Below are 24,663 nucleotides of genomic sequence, written 5' to 3' on the forward strand. Positions count from 1 at the left end.
CAACACATATGATAACTACGATGCGGCATTATAACGACCAATTGTGCGAGCTGATTGCTCGTTGGTTTGGACACCGTTCACACTCCACATATTCCAGTTCCACTCGAAGTACATATAAATATTCGATGCTCATTGTAAGCGAATGCTCCCAGTGGGGACTAACCCTTGCGGTTGCACCAACAAATTATTTTCTTGATAACCTACTTACTTATTATAGTCAAACAAAGTATTTACACATGACATGGTAGTCATTAGGAACTATTCTGTATAAAGGGTTTGACTTTAGCACTCCCACAGAAATACCACTTCCTATAATACGGCACATAAATATTTCATTTAGAACTTAGTATAGCTCAAATATATTACGTTAAATTCAGGTTCTAAGAAGCACTTCCCGTTTCATTTTAGTTTTTGTCACCTTTGTTAGTTTTAACAGAAATGTGGATTTATGCTGTGTGCTTTTATTCTTCGTTATTTTATGCAACGATATACGCTATAGGAAATTTTAATACTAAAGTCTAAGCAAAATACGTTGTTTTATATTGTTTTTTGGTACCATAGTATATTGTATCCCGTAGAACAGTCGCTAGTCTAACCAATATTTGGTATTTTATTCATACAATATAAGTTTACAATTAAATTAACTATATAAAATTCTATTAAGTTTTATACTGTAGTTTTTCTCTTCTAACCCACACATCCTTTCAGACACATTCAATCATTTTCATTCTATTCACAGGAAGGGCGCTATCGCACCTAAAATGGCAAGTAATTTTAAAATGAAATTTATTTTTGAAATCTGTATCATGTTTTTGTATTCACGGAACATAATAATTATCTAGTTCAGACACAGATGTGTTGCCATAAATGCCATGTTGAATTCTTAACATTGTGAATGTCAAGTTTGTCCGTAATTTTGCGAAATAAATAAATTTATAAATATTCTTTTTAAACCTGCATCTATATCTAATAAAAAAGTTTTCTATTTTCTCACAAGTGATAACAGCTCAAACAAGAGGCCTGGCAGTATTTTCTTTCGCAACGTGCTAAGATAAATAGAATCATGCGGCATACAATTTCATCAACTTTTAGACTTAGTAAATCTTTTATGAATATTTCGAAGTAATTACGACTAATTAATCCATCAAGCCCGGAAGTCGGTTCACTATCGACTAACCATGACCGGTGGTGACAAAGCCGAAGTTTAGGACAAAGTGACTAAAGAACACACACAACTCCGAACAGCTCGAGTACAAATTTAGTACGTCAAGTTCTCTCTCAGGACAAAGAGAATGGAAATGCTTGTAGAACCCGTGTTTAATTAGTTAATATGTCATTTTAATGTGTTTTATTCTGCTAGGCAAGGGTGACAACTTTAGAGCAAATCTTTTTGCTTCTAGAAAGATTTTTGCAGTAGACTGCTAGGGAGCAACGTGATTTAGTAGCAGTAGAGCTCCTCGTGAAAGAGTTCTTCCAAGGTTGTACTGCCACCTTACGTATTTCTGACGCCAAGCAGTAATGTCAGCATGTTCGGTTTTGAAGGGTAAGGGTGCTGGTGAAATCACAGGCACATGGGACTTGTCAACTTATATCTCAGAGAGAAGGCAGCCCCCTCAAATCTTTGCGATTCAAAACTTGAGTGGCACTGCAACTGCTATGGACAGCCGTGTAGCTTACCATCAGGCGCACGACTTGATCGTCCCGTCACTTGATATTATAAAAAAAAGTTACTGAGGTTACTTGGTTGACTCGTTTAATGTCGTCATCGTTAATGGAACTTTGTCCAAAACGACGACCTCGGTGGCTCAACGGTTTGCACTGTGGACGTTGGATCCAGGGACCTCCCGGGATCGATTTCCGGTAGGATCACTTTGAGAAATGAAATTTCTAAATTGGTTCCGGCTTGGGTGTTATGGAAATTGCTCCAGAGTGAATTCCGTTGCTCTGGTACTCATAGTACAGGGAATTCTCTAGTTTGAGACCAGGAAATTGGTGTGGTTGTCTGGCACATTATAGTAGCAGTAGAGCTCCTTGCGAAAGAGTTCGTCTAGGGAAGTACTGCCACCTTGCTTATTTTGCCGCCAAGCAGTAAAGTCAACATTACTGCGTTCCGGCTTTGAAGGGTAAGGGTGTTGGTGAAATTACAGGCACATGAGACTTGTCAACACCTCACATCTTTGCGATTTAAGGCTCTGAGTTACACTGCAATTGTTGTGGACAGGCGTGTAGCTTACCATTGGGCGCATGACTTGTTTATCCCGTCACTTAATGTTATTAAAAAAAATACATATTATTATTTTCCATAATGTTGAAGTGAAACAAAAGAAGCCGTAGATAAAAGAAGCCCTGTGGCAGAATCGATAACCACAATCAATATTTTGCAATCAAAAACGGAACATTGTTCCGATCGGCTATTTCCATTGTTTATTTTCGATTTTCTGTCCGTCCACCCGTTTCTCCATACAGAGGCTGTATATTACGCGGAGGTCGCGACTTTATCTCAGTTTCCGCCCGAGCTGCGTTCAGAGGCGATAGAGTGAAAATAGTGGCACAATAAAACAGGGCTCGCAACTAGGTACAGACCGGGAAAGGCCGAGAGCCCACTCCTTATCGGAAAACTGTTACCGTGATTCATTGCAAGCTTCTATTTACTTACACGTTACTGGTGCACCTGAAGTTGGGAGATTACATCTCGATCGATCGCTGCAATACGTTGGCAGAAAGTTTTAAAGTGTTATTGTGTTGTAATGAAATGCTTAAAAGTTGAGCGGGATCCTTGAGCGTTAAAGAAATGTTGTGATTGGTAAATTGTGGGAACGCGTAGTGGGCAATATTGAAAACTAGAAAATGACCGAGAGTGAGTCTATGCAATTATTGGTATAAGAGACCTGCGGCACATATTCGTCATGGACACAAAAAATAATAAAATTTTGGAATTCGTGAAGATGCTTTTTTCACACAATACTTCATTCGACCCAGTTGCTGAATTTACAAATTTTAATCACCCATTAAAAAAAATTTTAAACGGTTTTCCAAATTATTTCCTTGATATTAGACGCTTATAGTCGCTTATACTACTAGTTCTACAAGTCTAATTTAGAAGCGAGCATGCAAGTTGTGTTAAGTTTAAATCGTTAGCAATAGCAGTTTTTGAGAAACATAGCCTAGATAAACAGGAAGGTGTAATGATTACTTTTTAGCATTTAGGTTCGAAACCCTAAGGGTGCGTACAGATCGACGAATGCGCTACATGTGCACGTTGCACGCACTCTGCACGCGTGCAATTAAGTGCGCCTCTGTAATGACATCTCATAATGCGTACGCGACGAGCGGAGCGCATTCGCCAGATTTGTACGCACCCTAAAAACTAAAATAGTTGTCCGAAAACAATAAATTCTATTGTAACAAAAGTAAAAGGACAGTCTAATAAGGAAACTTATCAACTTCAAGAAGTGAAACATTCATCATTTCCGGGTATTTTATCGTGAAGAATCGATCACAACTACGGAATAGCAAAAAGTATAGACGGTGTTAAAAATTACGTGTTAGATATGATTTTGGTGTCGGGGTACAAGAACGGAGGTAATATATGATATTGTTACTTCCAATTCTTTCTAATAAAAATCCTAAGTTTAAGAGCATGAGTCTGCTAACTTTTTCAACTTTATTTTATATAAAGTTTCATTACGTTTACCTAACTTCTTCAATATCTAGATATTTATGAGTGAAATGTTTAACATTTTATTCATTAGACTAGAATTAAATAATACTGAAAATGACAGACTTCATATTATAAATGCTAATATTGACTGCAACGATGATTATGATGAGAGAGATGAGAATGAGTTATGATGTTTTACTACCATGATATTCATTTATTTATTGTGAAATTACTCCACTAGTTTGTTCTAATTATTAATACAAACATCGAACACAAAGAACAATTCCTTCCTTTAGCAGGATTCGAACGTCCTCATTTGGTTCGAGGCCAGTAAGTCCAAGGAATTTTCCTTTGTTTTCGATCTTTGTATTAATAATTATTATAAATACTAGATTTAATTATTTTTTTATATGAACTGAATAATGTACTAAAATATCACTCGTGTTTTTTTCGCAACATCCTTTGTAAACTGTGGGATACTATAATATTTTCCAGTCGATTGCTTATATATTGGTAAACAAAAAAGTAACCGAGGCATTGGCAAATTCTATTTGTACAACCGCTTCAGATCGTGGGCCACGAGAAGGGTACGGGCAGTTAGAGTTGAGTATACTGTTATAGGATCCACCTCAGAAGTTGCGAGTATGCCTCTCTGGTAGTTTGATGCTAGCCATGATGGTAATTGAATTCGAAATTATTAGAAGTCGTTTTCGGATCCAAATGGAGTTCAAACTGGGGTCCTGAATTTTAGATGTGTAATAAGGGAGTCAATCATATTTGTCGATGCGGAATTACATTAAGCCGGTGAGAAAAAGTTTTCAAAAGACGTATGTTTCGCGTCGGCATTCCGATGTCGGAGCGTAATGGGTTGCGTACTGGTGACCGATATCTTTGTATCTTCCACATTTATCCCCTTAGCATTTAGGATTGATTCGATCACAGCAGCGTTAAAGAGTCTTCAATAATATGGTGATATTTAATATTATTACTAAACTACGGGATGGACAAGTCTTGCGCCAGGTGATAAGCGACACGCCTGTCCATAGCAGCAGTTGCAGTGCACTCAAAGCACTGCACTGGCACTGCCAACGGGCCCGTCACCTAGAGACATAAGTAGACAAGTCCCTCACATTAGTCGAATATTCGAAACAGGAAAGGAAGGTGGCAGTACTTCCCTGGGGCAAACTCTTTCACAAGGAGCTCTTCTGCTACAATAATTAAAGAACAATTGAGCATTTGACCTCCATTTCTCCTGACGAATAGTAAGTAAGTGACGGTGAGGCCGACGATGCTCAACTCAGTTCTCTTGTCTGTCTCCATGATAAGTGCTGATCGTGAAATTGGGATGCCAAATTAAGAACCAAATTGATTTATCTGGTAATACTAACTCCAACTAACTATTCATGCCGCAGCTTGTAAAAGTAACAAGGGTGATATAAAGTGGGTGCCGTGGACCGCGTACCTTCCGAAAGGCATTATTATTATGCTTCAAAGCAAAGGGTATCAAATGCATGCCACCTCGTCTTTCTCTATTGTTTTAGATCATAGGCAAATGAATAAAAACTCTTATCTGTATTCAAAATTTGACATTTACGAAGTTTAAAACTATCGTGAAACAAACACTGTTTTAGAGATCAATTTGTGCAAAAAACTCTTGATACTCCCTCTGAGTCACCGAACAAAATTGTAACACACCCTCCATGACGTTTATCAAACAAAAAAATGGTCTCTGGCAGAATTGAGATTAAGTAGTCTTACTAGCCATTCATAAAAAAACTCTTTAAATTATATTTATACAAAATATTATATTTTTCTTCTTAAATTCGTCGCAATAATAGCAAATAACGAAAAGGATAAACTAGTTATGAGTATTAGGTATTTATTTTCATTCAATAACTTGATGTTTTTACTACCGTGAAAAAATATTTTTTGTGAAATTAATCCACTAGCTTAACATCGAACTACTGCTAGCGTAGAAACCTTGTATGGAATTCGAAACGGAATTCAAAATAATATTGTTATGTACAGCGATGAAATGGGTAAAAATATATAGGTTTACAACTTAACCACCTAGGATTTAAATTAAGAAACATTTGCTCGCCAGGCGCAATTTACTGTAAAATACTAGATAGCATTTTGTCAAGTAAATTTGAGCAAAACACTACATTAATAATATTAATTGGCAGAAGAGGTAAATCTAACAAAAAAGATTTAATACAATATTTTTCACAATTAAATAATTTAATTAATATAAAAGAAATTATTTTGTTCGCTTTTCCCTTCAGCAATAGCTTCACAACAAGTGAAAATAATATTAGGCATAACTTAAATAGAACATTACACAGCTTGACATTTTATTATAGTAAATTTCATTTTATGGATACTAATAATTTTATTAGTAAATATTTTTATTTGACTAAAGATAGGTATTATCTTACTAGTTATTTTAGGGAACAGATAGCAGAGTTGTTATCACATTATATTAATAGTTCAGCCAAAAGGCCGGCTGCTTCTATTGAGCAGTCCATTGACATAGGTCAGTTTACTGACATTAATCAACGTGTTAAAAATAGTTCAATTTCCAATTATTTAAATTAATTAATAAGACAACGGAGAAATACTCTTACAATACAGTGACAGTAAAAAAACAACATAAAAGTAATATAAATAACATAAATTGTGTATTAAACTTGGTGCACCAAAATATTCAAGGCATGAAACGAAAAGGGTTAGAAATAGAATTATTTATTAACTGTAATAATACTGATATTCTTTGCATTATTGAGCACCACTTTTATTTAAACATCCGTTCATGTTTAGCTCCAACAATCACCAGGTGGCTAGTTCGTTCAGCAGAGAAAATGCTGAAAAGCTTTTTATGGCGGCTCTTTAATTCTTATTAAAAATAATTTAAAATTCAAAGAACGTTCAGACATTGTCAGCGTGTACAGACCCCCTCATTCATCTTACGAATTGGTCACTTTTAATATAACTGTTGTTAAAGTGTCAAAAAAGGATATCACATGTGCTCCAATAAATACTACTTAAAGCTTATAGAAATAACGTAATGCTTAAAGTAACTGACATTTCATACGTTAACGATTCAATTTTCAACACAGTGAAAACTGAACGTGATAATAAGTATAAAAAGTAGACAAAGGGTATATGATCTTTACTATGAAAGAACCTTTGTAAGTCCTTTCACTTTCAAAACTGTTACTAGTGTTATCACTAGTAAAAATTTTAATGATTTTGTTAGGATGTATTCGAAAATGTTTAAACGTGTTTGTGTTGCAGCCAAAGAAATGTTTATAAATAATAAAATTAAAAGCAGCGCGAATGTAGTAAAAACGAATTGGAATATTATAAACAGCGAAACTGGAAGGGTCAAACCTCGTAACTTAGATTTTAAACTAAATTTAATGACAAAATTGTAAGTACAGACGCAGAAGTTGTTAAAATATTTGATTTATTTTTACTGACATTCCAATTTTGACTACTAAGTCCAATGACCTACCAACAAATGGACGTCGGGTCTAATACAAAAACCACGAAAAAAATGTCCGAAGTTAACCTATACAAACGTGGTACAAACGAAACATAAAAAACTAAAACATTTAATTTAAATTGTAACGTCATTGCAATACTGCCTAATTTTGCTTGTAACAATTTAAGGGCCCAAAACGCCATCTTTAGCTTCTACTGGAAACGAAACAAAATGCACTATATTTAGCTTCGACTGAAAATTACTTGAACACAAGTGTAACCCAAGGAGCACACTTTATATGCCTTAAAACTGTTATATCTATAAACAGTCTTATATGGTATTGATTTAGACAATAGTTTTTTCGTCTTTTGAAATAAAATCTACTGAAGACGCACTATAACATGTTTGCCAATAAGTATAAACACTACAGAATGTCTATAAATTAAATATATCTAGAATAAACTTAAGAACACTAGTTTTCAGAGTATTAATAGAGTTTACTGGAAGTGTATAGAACAATTTTACTAAAAATAATCAGTAGTTCTACAGATGAACTTAAAATAAGGACTGTAAGAGTAAATCTTAAGAGAGATTACACTTAATTAAGTTGTTTGGTATTAAGAAGGTGTTAAAATTTTGACTTGAGTGAAATAAGTCTATAAGAACAATTTCTTTTTTCTAAAACCATTTATAGACAACTATTATTTAAATCAATACCATATAAGACTGTTTATAGATATAACAGTTTTAAGGCGTATAAAGTATGCTCCTTGGGGTGTGCACATTTTTTATAGTAGTATCTTAATGTCTCCTAAACAATTTATTTTTACTCGGGGTCGCTCTACAACCGATGCTGGTGTTGAGTTGATGAAACATATATTTGATGCATGGGAAGACTCACATAACGCTATTGGTATATTCTGTGACCATTCCAAGGCTTTTGATTATGTACACCATGATACTCTGTTCAGGAACCTTCGCCATTAGGGTGTGGCGGGACGTGACCTCAACCTTCTTAAATCGTATTTGAGTGGTAGGGTCCAGAGACCCTCATGATCTCGTACCGTTAACATCGACGGTCTGCAATAAGCATGGATCCATTTTTGTTTTTTTTTTGATTAAAAAACTACGGAAACTTTCAGACGTCGAAACCGCTAGACGGTTTACTTCAGCTACTTTCACAGTTTAGTGACATATGGCATTTTGCTATGGGGTAATGCCGCCGATATCAATAGAATCTTTGTCCTGCAGAAACGTGCGGTTGGGGCAATTTACAATCTGGGCCCCAGAGTGTCTTTGCGAGATTAGTTTCAGGAAATTAATATTCTTACACTAGCGTCACAGTACATCTATGAAAATGTAATTTTTGTTAAGAGGAATAGTAATCTCTTTATGAAAATAGTGACAGACATAACATTAATACGAGGTTAAGAAATAAACTAAACTAGGAAATAATCTAGCTGTTCTTGATAGTCGTCTTCATAAAGTGACAAATTCATTTAAGGGGCAATGTATACGCTTCTATAACAAGATTCCGGTTCCGATTTTGCCATTCACGAGGTTTAAAACTGTAGTGAAACAAAATCTTCATACTAAAGGTTCTTATTACTACTACTGCATACTAGGATGAAAGAAATCCCTGGTAGTAACTCGTTTAGCTCATGGAGGTAGTCTCGAATGAGCGGTAGAGTTTAACCAGTGTGATAATTTCAAGTGTAAATAAATGGGTAGGGCTACGGTACCTACTCAGGCGGCTTCTGTGCCGACAATGAAAACCCTACCACAAGTAAAATATTGCTATTATAGCGCGCCTCTTTAACAGAAGATCCTGTAAGCGAGGGCGGGACACCAATCTTAGGTGTATCCCCGAGCAGAGTCCGTCTTTAGCGCTTATCGTGAGATGCAAATAACAAGCGTGAGTGAAAGTGGTTTAGGAATCCTTGCTCGAGAATACGAAGATTTTTTTTATGATTCCAACGTGACGGGACGAACAAGTCGTGCGCCTGGTTGCAAGCAGTTGCAGTGCCACTCAGAGTTTGAAATCGCAAAGATTTGAAGGGCACTACCACCGCACCCGTCACCCTAAGATATAAGTTGACAAGACCCAAGACCCGTGCCTGTAATTTCACTAGCACCCTTACCCTTCGAAACTGGAACACAGTAATGCTCACATTACTGTTTGGAGACAGAAATAGGTACTTCTCTGGGCGAACATTTGGCAAGGAGTTCTACTGCTACTACCAGATCACCAGCGAGAAGGGAAGTGAACTCCTCCGATAGAACAGAGAACCGTCAAGTGTCATACAGACACCTATTATACATGTAGATATTATTATTAGTCGGCGATGCGCGAAAACGAAACGCGCTATGTCTTTTTTGCTTTTATTATATGGCCGTAACGCTTTTCCGACCTGTTCTAGCCAATTCTTTGATACGTGTTGTAATTCCTTCAGGAAGCCCAAATGCCTCTATTTGTAATTTCTATAGCAAGGTTTCTACTATTTAAAATAGCCACAATGCATTTACATAGGTTTATGGCTTATCATATATAAACGTATTTACGCATAGCGGTATGTGATATTTAAATTCACCGGAAGAGTCGAGAAGCAATAAAGAAGTAAACGCCCAATAAAAATAAATATGGCTACAAAGAAAAGTCTGGTAAGACCCGTAAAACCTCTATTACGCAACAAAGTTACAGTGCACTTGGATTTAAAGAGTGCAGAACTTTTATGTCAAGTCTCATTCGTTAGGGTACAGTGGAGAAATGGAAAAGTGGTATATCTCTCGTATCTACGAACAGTAAACCTGCCCAATACTTACGAGTACTTGTCTTTATTGAAAAGGTTTAGAAAATAAATAGGACTCATCATTTTACACAGCAAGCATTCCATCAACCTGTCTTCAGTTGGTCTTTCTCAAGACCACCGCATTCGCTCAATGTTTATGTCTCCTGAACTATACGAACTATAGGAAGACTCTAGTTAGAAATAAAGTGGCCCATGTCATGCGACAAGTGTGTCCTTAGAAGTCGTTGAACGAGTAGATAGGTACGCACGGTCACAGCGTTTCCAATATAAGCTAATGATACACGGCTCCAATAATGGCTATAATCATAATTAAGTTCGACAAGATCTGTTTGTATTGGAAGTGAATAGCTTCCTGCGCGGTCATTTGTAATAAAATTAATATGTAGTGAAAACGAAGTTGGATGATGTTCGATTGAGGGGTATCCAGCTAGCTGCAACCCTGTAACATTGTTATTCTGTCTTTTTAACTTTACATATATATGTATTAAATATGAAATACGTGCCACAAGGTGCTCTGAAATGGCGCGCGGCAACGGAGTGCGTGCGCATGGAACAAGGTGCCAGGCGACGAAGCGGGGACACAGCATTGCTCGTGTGGTACTCGGTGCATTGAAATCATAGCGTTGTTATTGAATTGCTTTAAGTGTGATCGTAATCAATATTTACCGCTTATTAATTTGTTTGACAGCTGATTACTTATTACAAATTTCAAATGAAACATAATCATAGAGATCGAATACTGATGTGTATTGTGTGTTCCACCCCTTTTCTATTTGTTTTCTTAGCTATTTGTTATTAATTAGTACATTCGCCAGCTGAAATTTGTTCGGATATTTTCTTTTTTTTTTTAATATGAAGATTATGGATATCACAAAACACGGTTAAGTTACTCCACTGGTTTAATAATTTACGTTAGTACAGTGTCTTGGATATATTCGCATCTGTTTCATATGTTGTGTCTGTCTCAGAGTACGTGGAACAATAAACTGCATTCAGCCAAGAGCTTTCATAATGTGAAACTTTTCAAATAAATCCGCTCATGAACAGAAATTGGTTCACTGATGGAACTTGGATATTTATTAAATTTGTTTCTAATGAAAAAGTTTTTAAGGTTCCTTTTGAATTACGTAATCGTAAAATTTAAAAGACTTTGAGTGACTAAAAAATGAAGATATAAAATTTTGTGGTTCTATAAAAGAAAATAATTTAGTTTTTATGAATAGCTTCTTTTCAAAAACGGGCTTTTATGTTAAAAACTTTTATGTCATGGTGTAAAAAAACTGTACAATAATTCAAAATCGATTTTTGAAGCGTAAGGTAAAATTTCAGGCACATGGGACTTGTCAACTTTATAGATATAAACTCTTAGATAAGAGTGACGGGCGCAGTGGCAGTGCTCGTCAGATCTTTGTCAATTTAAAGCTTCGAGTGGCACTGCTACTGCTATAGATAGACGTGTCGTTTACCAACAAGCACAAAACAAGCCTTGTGCTTGTTGGTAAACGACGTTTGTTCGTCCCGTCACTTGATATCATAAAAAAAACTTATGAGTATGACGTTGATAATATTATAACGCATATTTTTATTTATTATAAGATTTTTGAATACATAAGTACCTAACAATTTTACTTACAGGAATTTTTAACAGCTTCTATAAACAAAGGTTGTTCAATATTGTTTATACATAAAGATAGATCAGTCCTTTAATTTATTATTCTGTTAGCGACTTTGATAGCTTAATGAGTAGTACGAAATGTACTCAATTTTTCGGCAGATTTATTTCATTTCAGAAGCAGCATTAGGCAAATTCTCGCATAATTCGAACATGTCTCGCCGGTGTCATCTCTCCAACCCACCTCTAAAGCAGGATTTACTCACAGGCTCATAGAGGGTCAGTGGCGAGGCGAGGAAATTTGCTGCGTATTATCAAAAGATTGTACAAGACAATGCGCATAGTCCTACCACTTAACCAATTTACACAATATGTAATTATTTTGTTATTATTATATATACAAAGATCGAACACAAAGAAAAATTCCTTCGATCTAACTGGACTCGAACCAGTGTCTGTTGCCATGCCGCGGTCACTGCTTTTACATAACTCAGCTAAGTTAAGAGCTGTCGCCTCGGCATGGCAACATAGACTGATTGATGACAGATGATAGTAATAAACTAGACATGATTTTCAATAAATAAATATTAAGGCGCCTTCAAATTAGACGGTCATGGAAGCGCAATTTTGGTGAGGTGCGTTACGTCTTACTTCGCTAATTGTTACTGCGAAAGTGGCGCGCGTTTGTCACGAAAGGGGCGCGGGCGCCGCGACTGGGCTTCCATATATTGTATGAAAATTATAGGTATAAATTATATATGCGTTTAATTTGCAGGCGCCCTTATGCAATTTATATTCCATACTAAAAAAAACACTAGATAATAAACGCGTTGTAAATTGTTCTTAATAATACCACAGACTAATATAAGCTTCCCTGTAGATCTCACAATCACAGCGCGTGGTCCCAGGTAAGCAGGCCGTATTACGGTGGCATATTTTTCATAAAAGGAGTCACCACGCTTATTGACATAGAATCGCATTAAGTCAGAAAATGCTTTACGTCTTTATGATAAGAGTGAAAAAGCGTTTCGCGTCGATGGGTCAAGCAGAAGCGAAACAATTTTTTCTGATAGCCTCAAGACGATTCTGCGCCGGTAAGTGTGGTTGCTTCCTAAAAGCGATGCCACACGATTCGTTGAGTCGGTATTGCGACGCTTGAGCGGTGACGTTGCATTGTACTACATATAAATTAGAACTACATAGCACATGGTGCGTTGAAACGCGTGCGCATAGCGTTGCGATGACGCAACGCACCTGCAGCGACCGTGTGGCATCGCTCTGATTCGTACCATTCGTCGTCGCCCGCAAATTTTATTATTAAATATTATAATAACAATTCGTCCTTTTGCTTAAAACGTGATATAACAGAAGATGTAACAAAAACCAATGTCAGTATAAACATGTTTCGCATATATTATTTAGCATACAAATCTCGTATTCGTGATATTTTAACGTATACAATCATTTTAATCGATGCTGTTGATTGTTACGAAATGGAGGACTTAATTTCTGGTAATATTTATGGAATTTGCCTAGTAGGATTTCGTTCGGCAAATGCATTTTAGTGTCCTTTACCACTTGCGATGTAGTTTGTAATCCGGGTAAATTACAATTTTTTAAAGCCTTACGTGTTATAGTTTAGGTTTTTTTAGTAGACAAGTCGTATTCGCTAGCATTAGCCTCGAGGCACTTATTTAGATGCAGAATGCAGGTGCCTTGGAATTACCGTCCTGGGAACCGACTAATAAAGTCGCTGAGATACATGTGCTTTAGTGAGCTGTATAAAAAGAAATATTTGAAAAGTTCTATTACAGTTTTATGTACTACAAACCGGTAAACAGTCACACTGTCCACCTAACGGAAAGTCGTTACGAACGCCAATAATCATTTGCGAAACTAAGAAAGTGTCCTTATCTTTAGTCTTCTGAGTCTGTGATTGCGTTGTTTCGGCCCTCCTTATAATCCGAAACACAGTAGTATTAATTTATACTTAGAAACCTAGTGTGCGAGAAAATAATGCATAATAAGAAAATCCAAGCCACAATCGCACTGGATATTTTTTTAAATAAAATAATATATATGAGTATTTAAACCGTTTCGCGTCTAAAACTGCTGTCATTTTTTATTTTTTTTAACCGAGTTTAAAAAAGGAGGAGGTTCTCAATTCGAGTGTATGTTTTTTTTGTATATATGTTACGCTATAACTCCATAACGTTTGCGAAGCGATTTTGATGATTCTTTTTTTGTTGGAAAGAGGAACTCGGAATTTGACGAAAATATTCCATCTCTAAGAGTGGCAAACTAGGGTCGGTTTTTTAGTACTCTACTGTTTTTTACTTTTTATTGTTAATCAAAATCAGCCAAATTTATATTTGTCCAAGATAAAAAGCTTTAGGTGCCAATATAACTGCTTCCGTAGCCGAATGGTTTCCATGCTGGATTGCCACGCAAAGGTCTCAAGTTCGATTCCCGGGTCAGAAGAAATATTTGTATGGGCAACATTTACGTGAGTTTAGGTGTAATTTGTGGTTGTCTCTGTGAGTGTCTGAGAGTGAGGGATTCCCTAGTGCGGGGCTATGAGTGTGTGCGTTAAAAAAAAACAAATAAAACAAAAATATATGTCCAAACTTACTAAAATGCAAATACGTTATTTACTACAATGGGAGCAGTAAAGACACACGGTGTCCCTGGCGATTTTGGTATTTTTTTATAACTTTTAAAAATGGTGGATGTAAACACGGATGCACTTTAGAGACACCGTGTGGCTCTAGGACGCGGGACGGATTAATTTAGGACTGTCATGTTACGTAACAATCAGATTTTCTGTGCAGGTCTGTTATTTGAGGTAGGCTTTTCCCCATTGACGGCAAAGTAATGTCTTTATTATACCATCCTCGTCAGGAAATGGCATGTCTCGCTATAAATCATATGAACATGCCGTCTCGCCTTTCCCCTGGTAGAGACAGGATAAGCAGTGAAACGTAGGACAGTGAGTATCAGAATGTTCCGTTGCATATTTTGAGAGGTATGTTGCGGATTAAGTTCAGAAAATGTATTACAATTTTTTGTGTCCAGATTATTTAGAGCTATACATTTTTTTCGACATGTCGTGCATACGTTATTAATTGGTAGTACTAATTAACTCATATTTTTGCACCTAACAAAAAAACGTTATAAATAAACGAAATAATAATGTGTTATTATATGGCTTTACGGCTCGCGAGCCTAATGCGGCTTTTTGGCTCCTTGAGTGTGGAAGATCCGCACTTAAGGTTGATTATAATAACCTTGTATAGGTATACATTTTAATAAAAATGCATTATATAAATATTTATGAAAATGAGACATATATAAAATACCAGTGCCCGTAGAATTGCAGATTATGTGTGATAAACCTCCCCGTGACAATATTTAATTCAGTTGCTTATTCGGTAATGCTATTCTTATACATTTTGAAGAATAAGGACAACGATATGAAATTGCGTATATACTTATCTTTATCGTTTAATCATCGCCGCGAAACCGACGAAACAAAAAATTATAAAGCTAAATTTGCTTATTTGGTAATGAACTATTGTTATACATTTGAAGAAGAAGAACAACGACATGAAATTGCTTAGATAGTTAGCTATCTTTGTCGTCTAGCGTCTAGCTATCGCCGCGAAGACCATGGAACAAAAAATGTCTTTTCATTTCGTGTGTTGCGCTCAATTTTAACGTTGATAAAATTACTGTGCAAATGTTTTAAAATCAGCTGTGACCTTGCAGCCATGTTTGGCACTGTGTTAACCTTTTGCAGTTATTGGTCGCCGGCGCTCGCGATGACATAGAAGTGTGACGTCACGATGCTCGCCATGTTCGCTATTGTAATAAAGATTTAAAATGTTTATCACTCCAATTTGACAGCTAAATGTGGATATAACAGCTTTATCGAGGTGGCATACTGTGGAGGCTGGACTGTATATTTTTCACTGATTGTAGTTTGTTTACTTTTCTCCGAAATAAAATATATACATTTTTAAAACGGTGTCATGATTACATATTTTTGAACGCAACACAAGTTTTAAAAATTGGTTCTCTAATTAAATTTCAATAGCTGTACTGCTGATATTTGGCTCTGTGAATAATGAGTTTGCCAACCACTGGCTATCCCGTTTAAAAACTTAAAATGTATCGTTTAGTGCGAGAGTGAAAAGTAAATATTCGAAATATTAATAAAAAATATATCTTTAATGAAAATTAGATGTTTAAAAAAGGATTAAACCTTTAAAGTCATACCAAGTGTACTTGAAATTAAAACAAGAATAATTTATATTCTAGAACCTTTGAAAGTTCACACGTTTTTTGAATTACTACGAACAGCTGGTGTCATTTTGTAAAAGAAAATTTATTTCTCTTAATTTTTTAAATTTTTAAACAAAAGTTGGCGGGACGATCTTGTTGAGTTCGAGGGCAGTTGAGGATTTTGGGGAAGACCTTTGCCCAGCAGTGGGATATGATAAGTTAATAAAAAAACAATAGTTATTTGTTTTAATTATAGAAATACCATGGCACCAGACACACTATGTCGAAGTCGCTATTTGAGTCCAGCTGGATCGATCGAAATTTGTATTCGATCTTTGTAACAATAATGGAATACCGTTAAAAGGTTCAGGTTATTTAAAATAATCCTCTAAATTATACCAGTGAGATTACAGAAGTGAGTTAGGTAGTTTTTTTAGAAAACAGCCATGCGGGGCACACAGAGAAACTGCCTTTTTGTAAATCTGTTAAATTCCACTTCCGACGGAATGGTTAACATTCTAGATTAAATCTCAAGTAATCTCCATCCTTTTAGGAGTGGAAATATTTGAAAAGTGCAACTTTGGCTTAATCTGGTAGCTTCACGTTAACCTCAAAAAATCCATTACCGCACTCGTATTCACGCAAATGGATATACAAACACTCACGCCTGAGCGGGAATCTTGTAGTTTTGTACAGTGAAAGAAACAGATAATTTTGGACTGAGTATATCCACCTGAAATGCCATTAATTACACTGTGTATAATATCTCGTTTTTGAGTCACGTGTGCCATGGTCGGTATAATGACGATTTCGTGGCTCAAGATAGCCAGGTTACTATTTTTAATGTGTATTATTAATTAATAACAACAGCCAACTTAAATCCGTTTTACGAAGAACTTAAACAAGTTTGGCCGAGATAGTTACCCATAATGACATAATTTATTGAAGCCTTATGCATACCAAATAGAATTGATAACCGTCTGAGCAAGATTTTAAGTTTAATTTAAATTTATGATGAATTATTTCTCGCGTCGTTACAAATATGATCATGGATTATGTATATTATGTGTAGATTATAAAGGGTTATTTCAAAATAAGCCCTGAAGACAAGAAGAAGACAGAAGATATTTAAGCAGTAATGTGACCATTATTGCGTTCCGGTTTGAAGGGTGCTGGTGAAATTACAGGCACATGGGACTTGTCAACTTACGTCTCAGAGTAACGGGCGCAGTGGCAGTGCCTCTCAGATCTTTGCGATTTGAAGCTCTGAGTGGCACTGCAACTGTTATGGGCAGGCGTGTCGCTTTCCACCAGGAGCACGACTTGTTCGTCCTGTCACTTGGTATCATAAAAAAAGATTCTTTCGCGCAAATTCTCTAAAATCGCAGGAAAGTGCCTTATTGTGCTATTTTGACGTGCCAATATGATGGCCAAATTTTTTGGATTTGGGCCGTGCCCTGCACCATACGTAAAGTCGGCATTTAGCGTGAAGTATGACAGATTCTACATTATATTTCTTGTGGATACCTTTATAGTTGGTCTTCCCTGTACAATGGTTTCGGTAATGGGGAGAGAAGCTAGACCACGTATTGAAATCTCACTCGGTAAATTATGAACAATGCTGCGATGTAACATACAATTAACAATATTATTAGTTTATCAAATCTATTTTATGCAATAAACTTCATTATAGATTTTTGTTTATCATATAGTACCCTAAAAATCCGTTAGATGGCGTTGACCTATTTTTACCTAATTTCTGCATCACGGTATTAAGATTTTCCCTCGAGTGGTGACTACGTCGACCGAATTTAATTTATCTAGCAATATCGGTACTAATTGTTATTTTGGAGTTGAATCCATTGTATAAACCATTCTCTGGACCAGTCTGAGGTAAAATTTAATATTTTTGTATTGTACCCATAATACCGATAACACTTGGACTTGGAAATTTTAATATCAATTTGGTGGCGTCATCCATACGTCAAAGAACCTTCTCTACATTAGTTAATAAATATGCAAAAAGACAGTAGTTACAAATACAAAAAACAGCAGTTCCAAGTAGTGATAACCGTGAAAGACTGGAAGAACGACGCCGATCGATTACGAAGACAGAACTCGCTCCTGTAAAACTTATTCACCATATCTACAACATACATTTCTAATATTCCGGTGAAGATTTCTGTGCGCATTTTGCAGCCGCAAAGCGGGACACGGTGTGAGTGGGTGCTTGTGCTTGCATCCGGTAAATCCTTCATACGGACTACATTTGGAATAATGCTAACTTTACATCAAATGTAGTTTGATGCTTCTGCATTTTGTTGGACTTATCTCATTAGTATACTCTAGCCAAATTCAATGTAGAATAAATGTCAACCTTCAGGTTTTCACCTCAGACTGTTTTAGAGTTAACGCAATTTCAATATTTTTGCGAGGAAATAATAAAAGACTAAAGAGAGGATGATGTGATGATGGGAAATTTGTACAATACAATTGCTAAAAGAAAGTGTTATTGTTTGTTCAGGCACATTAGTAGTATTCTGCTAAATTTCTGATTATGTGTTTGAATGTATATTTTATTACTGTATTTTCGTTATCGCTCTTCTCACTAGCGCTCATTTTCGCGACCAGTAGGACAGTGACCAAAATACAAAACGACGTATTTTTAATTCTCGCAGTTATATGAACACTGGGCAGTTGGCTGTATGAGTTTTACCTTTACCCGTTTACATAGTTCATTATTAACAGGTAGATTTAAAAGTTTAGAGAAGAGGACAGTAACGGATTTTCATACTTATTTTGCAGGTTTAGGCCGGGAAGAAGTCGCATGATTAGTAAATGACAAACTTTCCGTTGAAAGTTATGTAAACATTTCCGAGCATGTCTGAGAAAAATTAATGTTTGTCTAACTGTTTTACCTGCGTTTTGTGTTGTTTTAACTGCCTCCGTGGCCGAACGGTTACCACGCCGCCGGACGGACATTTGCCGGACTGGCACGCAGAGGTCCCAGGTTCTATTCCCGGGCCAGGAGAAATATTTGTACGGCTTATTTTTACATACATTTATTTCTCTCGTGAGTTTGGGTGTAATTTGTGTCTATGTGTGTGTCCTTGGCACCCGCGACACAGGATTTCCCTAGTGTGGGGCTATGTTGAGTGTGTGCGTTAAAAAAAAACAAAATAAAAGAAAAACTCATACAGCCAACTGCCAAGTGTTCGTAATTACATCGTAATTAAATCGTTTTTTTTTAAAGGCGGTAAAATAAAGTCATCGAGTACATATTATTATACTCGACGATTAAGTGATTTGGTATTCTGTGTTCGTCTCGGAAATAAGTTGCAGTGAGAAGAGTGATAACGAAAATGCCTGCAAATAGTATGTCAAATAGTAGGTACTTTTAATTTTAATTAGCTATATTTTTTTACTTCTTCTATTGCACATCTTCTTCTCTTTAGTGTTCTATTATTTTCTCACATTATTTGAGAAAAACACTATATAAGGCCTCCTGGCGCTGGGACTTGTAAGTCATACTCGTACTCGTACCTTTCCGGCCTCTGCAATAATTTACTGTAAAGTAAAACCTTATAATTTTGTTTCTTTGCATTTACCATTACCTACTATATAGCAGTAAGTATTAATAGGTACCAAAACTTTATTATTTTATTCATAAATAATACGTATCAATAGGTATTATGCAAACTTGCCAGGTAAGTATTACTTCTACATAATCCAATAGTAGGTACTTACCTATTTCAAATTATGCAAACAAACTGTGAGCAGAGTTAGCTTCAATAATGAGCATTGGCAAAAAAAATTTCTTTTTACTGAGGATGATAGGACGAACAAGTCGTACGCCTGGTGTTAAGCGACGCGCTTGTCCATAGCAGTTGCAGTGCCACTCAGAGCTTTAAATCGCAAACACCTGAGGGACACTGCCTCTGCGCCCATCACCCTGAGACGTAAGTTGACAAGTTCCGTGTGCCTGTAATTTCACCCCCTTATCCTTCATAACCGAAACACAATAATGCTCACATTATTGCTTGGCGGCAGAAATAGGTAATGTAGCAGTACTTCCCTGGACGAACGTTTTGTTATAAAAAAACGTAGCCACGTTTTGTTATAAAATATTCTATGTCGAATTTGGCTAGAGCGTAGTTACAGATTTCTTACCGGATTATCACTTTATGGGAAATAATATAGGTTTCGAACAACTTATGCAATCGCAGCGAACTTAGGCTAAATACTTACTAAGCTGCGTTAAAATGTGTTATTGAAATATAAACACGGAATATTAAATATATTTTGGAAATAATCATGAGCTGGTTCACATTACAATTCTACGCAAAAATGACTATATTTCTGAATAATCATACTAAACTTGTGAAAGAAATGCTACCTTTCCAAAAATACCTACTCTTCTATAAAATGTTTTGACCATGTGGTAGAAACCAGCCTAATTTATATTATTGGATAAAGATTAACTATTTAACCAACTTGAAAAAGGAGGAGGTTCTGAAATCGACTGTACTTTTTTGTACGTATGTTACGCGATAACTCCGGCAAATGTGAACCGATTTTGAGGATTATTTTTTTGTTGGAAAGAGGGTACCTCAGTAGTAGCCTTATCTAAATGCGAACAAAATATTTCATCTCTAACGGTGGCAAACTAGGGGATGAATTTGGTTTCGCGCACTTTCCGGTAACCGATTACAATAAAACTTGTCAAATAGATGTAATTCCATGAACTTTTGAGGTTGGTTGTTTTAGTACTCTGTACTGAGATTAACACACAATACACTCTTAATTTTAATGAAAATAACTACTACCATTCGACCCACGAAGACGACGCTTTGTGCGAGCTTTAAGCGCGAACCATTTTGTCGTTTTAGCCAAATTATTTATCGAGATTTGGCTACAAGGCTGTCAGTTTCAAAACTGTATATAAGTGCGAAAGTCTTATTGGACAAACTAATTTCTTTCACCATCAGCTTGATTTTGATCGCCTCTCCCGAACGGAAACTGCGTGTTTTCCGAGTCGAGGCGTATAATATTGCGGATGGGCTACCCACCCGATCGGATCGATTCCAATTTGAATTAAAATTCGGGCGAAATCTTCATTTTCAACGCCTGTCCACTTAGTGTCAAATTATATCGTTTTAAGAATATTTTTTCAATATTTAACTATTATTATGTACAATAATTGATCACAAGAAAATTTTGATATATGGCTTAAGAGTTTGATTATTTTGATATAATAATGTATCGTATATAGACCTCAAGGGTGCTTCTCATCAAATACCTGTAGAAAAAAGGAAAGACCCTTTAGGACGTATTCATTCGACACGTATTTCAACGCGTTCACCTCGCGCGATCGCCGTACGGTCGCCGAGCGGAGTCCGGTTTGCCGCCGCGCAGCGACCGCGTGCGTCTAAGGCTTGATTCATATCGCCGAGACATAACGCAACGCGACGCGGCGCTACATTAAAAATGAGCAATGCAACATTAACTTTATCCTCTACAAAATAAGGCAACATTTCATTAAACAAACTGCAGCAGCGAGCTGCGGTTGGCGCACTTTATAAAATGCAATATACTATAGAACGTATTCGCCGGTATGCGTAGCGATAACTTTGGAAATAGCAATGTAATATAGAACTTCTCGTCTAATAAATAAAGTAAATATTTCTTCTCACGGGAATCTGCTATACGAATGGTTGGTCGTATTTATGCAATTTGTAGATTTTACATGCAATTAATATATTATATTCAATTTTTATGTTCAAATTTAGTCCAAATAAGATGACCTCGGTGGTGCAACGGTTTGAGCACTGCATGAGAAGATTTCAGGTTCGGTTCCCGGTAGAACCAAATTGGGGAAATGAACCTTTCTAAAGTGGTATTGGCCTAGGTGTTCTCGGTAGAGCCGCAGAGTGAATTTCGTAGCTCTTGGTCACAGGTTCGATTCTCGGTGGAAACAATTTGGGAAATGAACTTTTCTAAAGTGGCTTTGGCCTAGATATTCTGGTAATGGCCCCGTTTGGATTCCATTGTTCTGGTGCTCATAAGGAGTACAGAGAGTTCCCGTTTGAAACCAGCATGCGTTGAATGGCGGTATATCGCATACGATATGTGGAAGCCTCCCTCTGGCAGTCGATAAAGCGGTTTATTTCCAGTAGTTCCATATACTCAGTCTCACATGGACCAGTTGTAACCCAAAAGTTCCAATAACTGTGTTGTCGTTATTACAATTTTATTTTTTTATTGTGAGTATCGAATCGGTAAAATACCGCACTATCGCCATTCGTTCTTTTAATTGATAATGAACGCTTGTAATACGTTTTGAAGAACAAGTATAGCGATATGTGAAATTGCGTATATAGCTTATATTTGTCATTTAATCATCACCGGGAAAATTATTACCCTTTTAATTCCATCGTTGTTAAACTATGAAACAAAAAATCGTTACCGTGTTGTACTGACAAAAGTTTTAAAATCAGCTGTGACCATGTTTGACCCTGCGATACTTTTTCGCGGCCATTGATCGAGGCGCGCGATGTGCGTCAAAATGTGACGTCATGGTTCTCGCCATATTTACTATAGTGAAAAATAAAAATAGCCGCTTTATCAATTTTATTTGACAGCTAAATGTGGCTATAATAGGGTTATTGCGGCGTCATGCTTCGGGCACTGGTGGTTGTCTGACAACAGATCAGGAAAAAGTTTATCCACTTTTTTATTTAGTTCATCAAGTTAACCCAGACCACCTAGGCCAAAACCACCTTAGAAAAGTTCATTTCCCAAATTGGTTCTACCGGGAATCGAACCCGGAACCAAGAGCTACGGAATTCACTTCGCGGCACTACCCAGAACGCCTAGGCCAAAACTACTTTAGCAAAATTCATTTCCCAAATTGATTCTATCGGGAATCGAACCCGGAACATAAGACTACGAAGTGAATGAAACCTGGGACTTTCTCATCAATGCAATATTATTTGCATGTATAATCTACAAATTGCTTAAACACGACCACTAATCCATAAAGTAGAGCAGCAGCAAGCGCCCGCGGGAGACGTCGAGCTGCGCCAGGCGCACTTTACATTAAGCATAATAATATAGAACATATTATCTACTAAATAGAGTATATATTGCTTCTATCAAAGGAGAAAAGCCGCGTTGCGTCGGCGTCGGTAGGCGACGGTTGGCAGCGCGACGCAGCGCTACTTTCTGCTTTGCTTTCAAAGAAATATCGACTTTGTTTAGTAAAGATGAAATTCTATACTACATTGCATCTAAAATAAAAAATCAAATAAACACTACGGACAGGACAGCACAGCCAAAGGTTGTTGATCCTCGAAACATTGCCAATAGGATAAAAAATCTTTCCACGAGAAACAGTTTTTTGAGATTATCTTATTAAATATGGTGCTTTGAATAAAAAATATAATTTGATAATATTTTGTTTGTACATGCACAATATTTAAAAACAATATAAAACATCTAGCATTAATTTTTAGCCATTTTCACTGTTCCACTATTCGTGGAACATTTTTTAAATGACATCACCTTTGTGTACATTTTTTTGACATTGATTTGCCTTTCAAAGAAATATACCTTATTGTTGAGAATCTAAGTTATACTTTGCATTGCTGGAGGCGGAACAAGTCGCGGACGGTTAACGACTTCGCGCGAAGTCTCCTACGGTCGCCCACCGTTACCTACCGTAGGCGACGCAGCGCGGCTTTTCTCTTTTGTTTGAAGAAATGTATATTTCATTTAGTGGAGAATATGTTCTGCAGCCCCCCGTCGCTTACTGCATCTTGGTTTTCATTTGTTGTTTAATGAAATGTTGCCTTATTTTGTAGAGGATAAAGTTTATGTTGCATGGCTCGTTTTAATGCACCGCGACAGCGTGTCGCTCGGCGTCCCGTCGCGTCGCGTAGCGTATCCGCAATGTGAATCAACTCTAACTGTCATGGTAAAATTCGCTCTATTTATTTAGCTTTTACGTTTGAACTTAAATGAGCGCGACCGCGCGCTTGTATTATTCAGAGGAATTTAAATGTTGTTGCCTAGTAAATATAATTCAGATTCGCATTAATGTACACGAAGGCGTGGTAACTGGGCGGTCGCCGCGCGGCGGTCGCGCGATATCTTTCTCCTCGTGTAACTGGGCGCTTACGGCATTTGAAGCATGCGGCAATTTATATCAATTTACACGTATACCATTCGGAGTTACTAACGGAGTATCTGTTTTTGAAACAACAATGCAATGTACATAATCACTACTGAGAAACTTAAGGGTACATATTGATGACATTACAGTTTGCCGGAAAGACAAAAGCGACTATGATGTCAATTTGAACAAATTTATAGCTGCGGCAGCTAAATGCAAGCTTACCCTGAATAATGATAAATATAAATTTTGCTTAGAAACTTTTAACGAACTTGGCTATACAATCGAGAATAACGTTAGATAGCCTGGCAAAGATCTTTTGTCATTACCAGCACCTTCTGATATTTCCTCACTGGAAAGAATATTGGGTATGTTTCTCATTATTCCAAGTGGATTAATAACTGTTCATAGAAAATAAGTCTTCTTGTAACTAGTAATTCGTTTCCATTATTTCAATCCGCAATTATCGCTTTTGAATCTATTAAGACAATTGCAGCAATTGACCATATGGAAATGTTCACTGTTAAAACAGATCCTTTTGAATACGCTTTAGCTGCAACTCTTTCTCAAAATGGCCGCACAGTAGCCTTTTTCTCTAGTTCACTAACAGGAAGCATCAACAATGCTGGATAGTTT

The sequence above is a fragment of the Hyposmocoma kahamanoa genome, unplaced genomic scaffold, assembly GCF_003589595.1.
Source record: "Hyposmocoma kahamanoa isolate Upper Pololo Valley unplaced genomic scaffold, ASM358959v1 192, whole genome shotgun sequence".
NCBI classification, from domain to species: Eukaryota; Metazoa; Arthropoda; class Insecta; order Lepidoptera; family Cosmopterigidae; genus Hyposmocoma; species Hyposmocoma kahamanoa.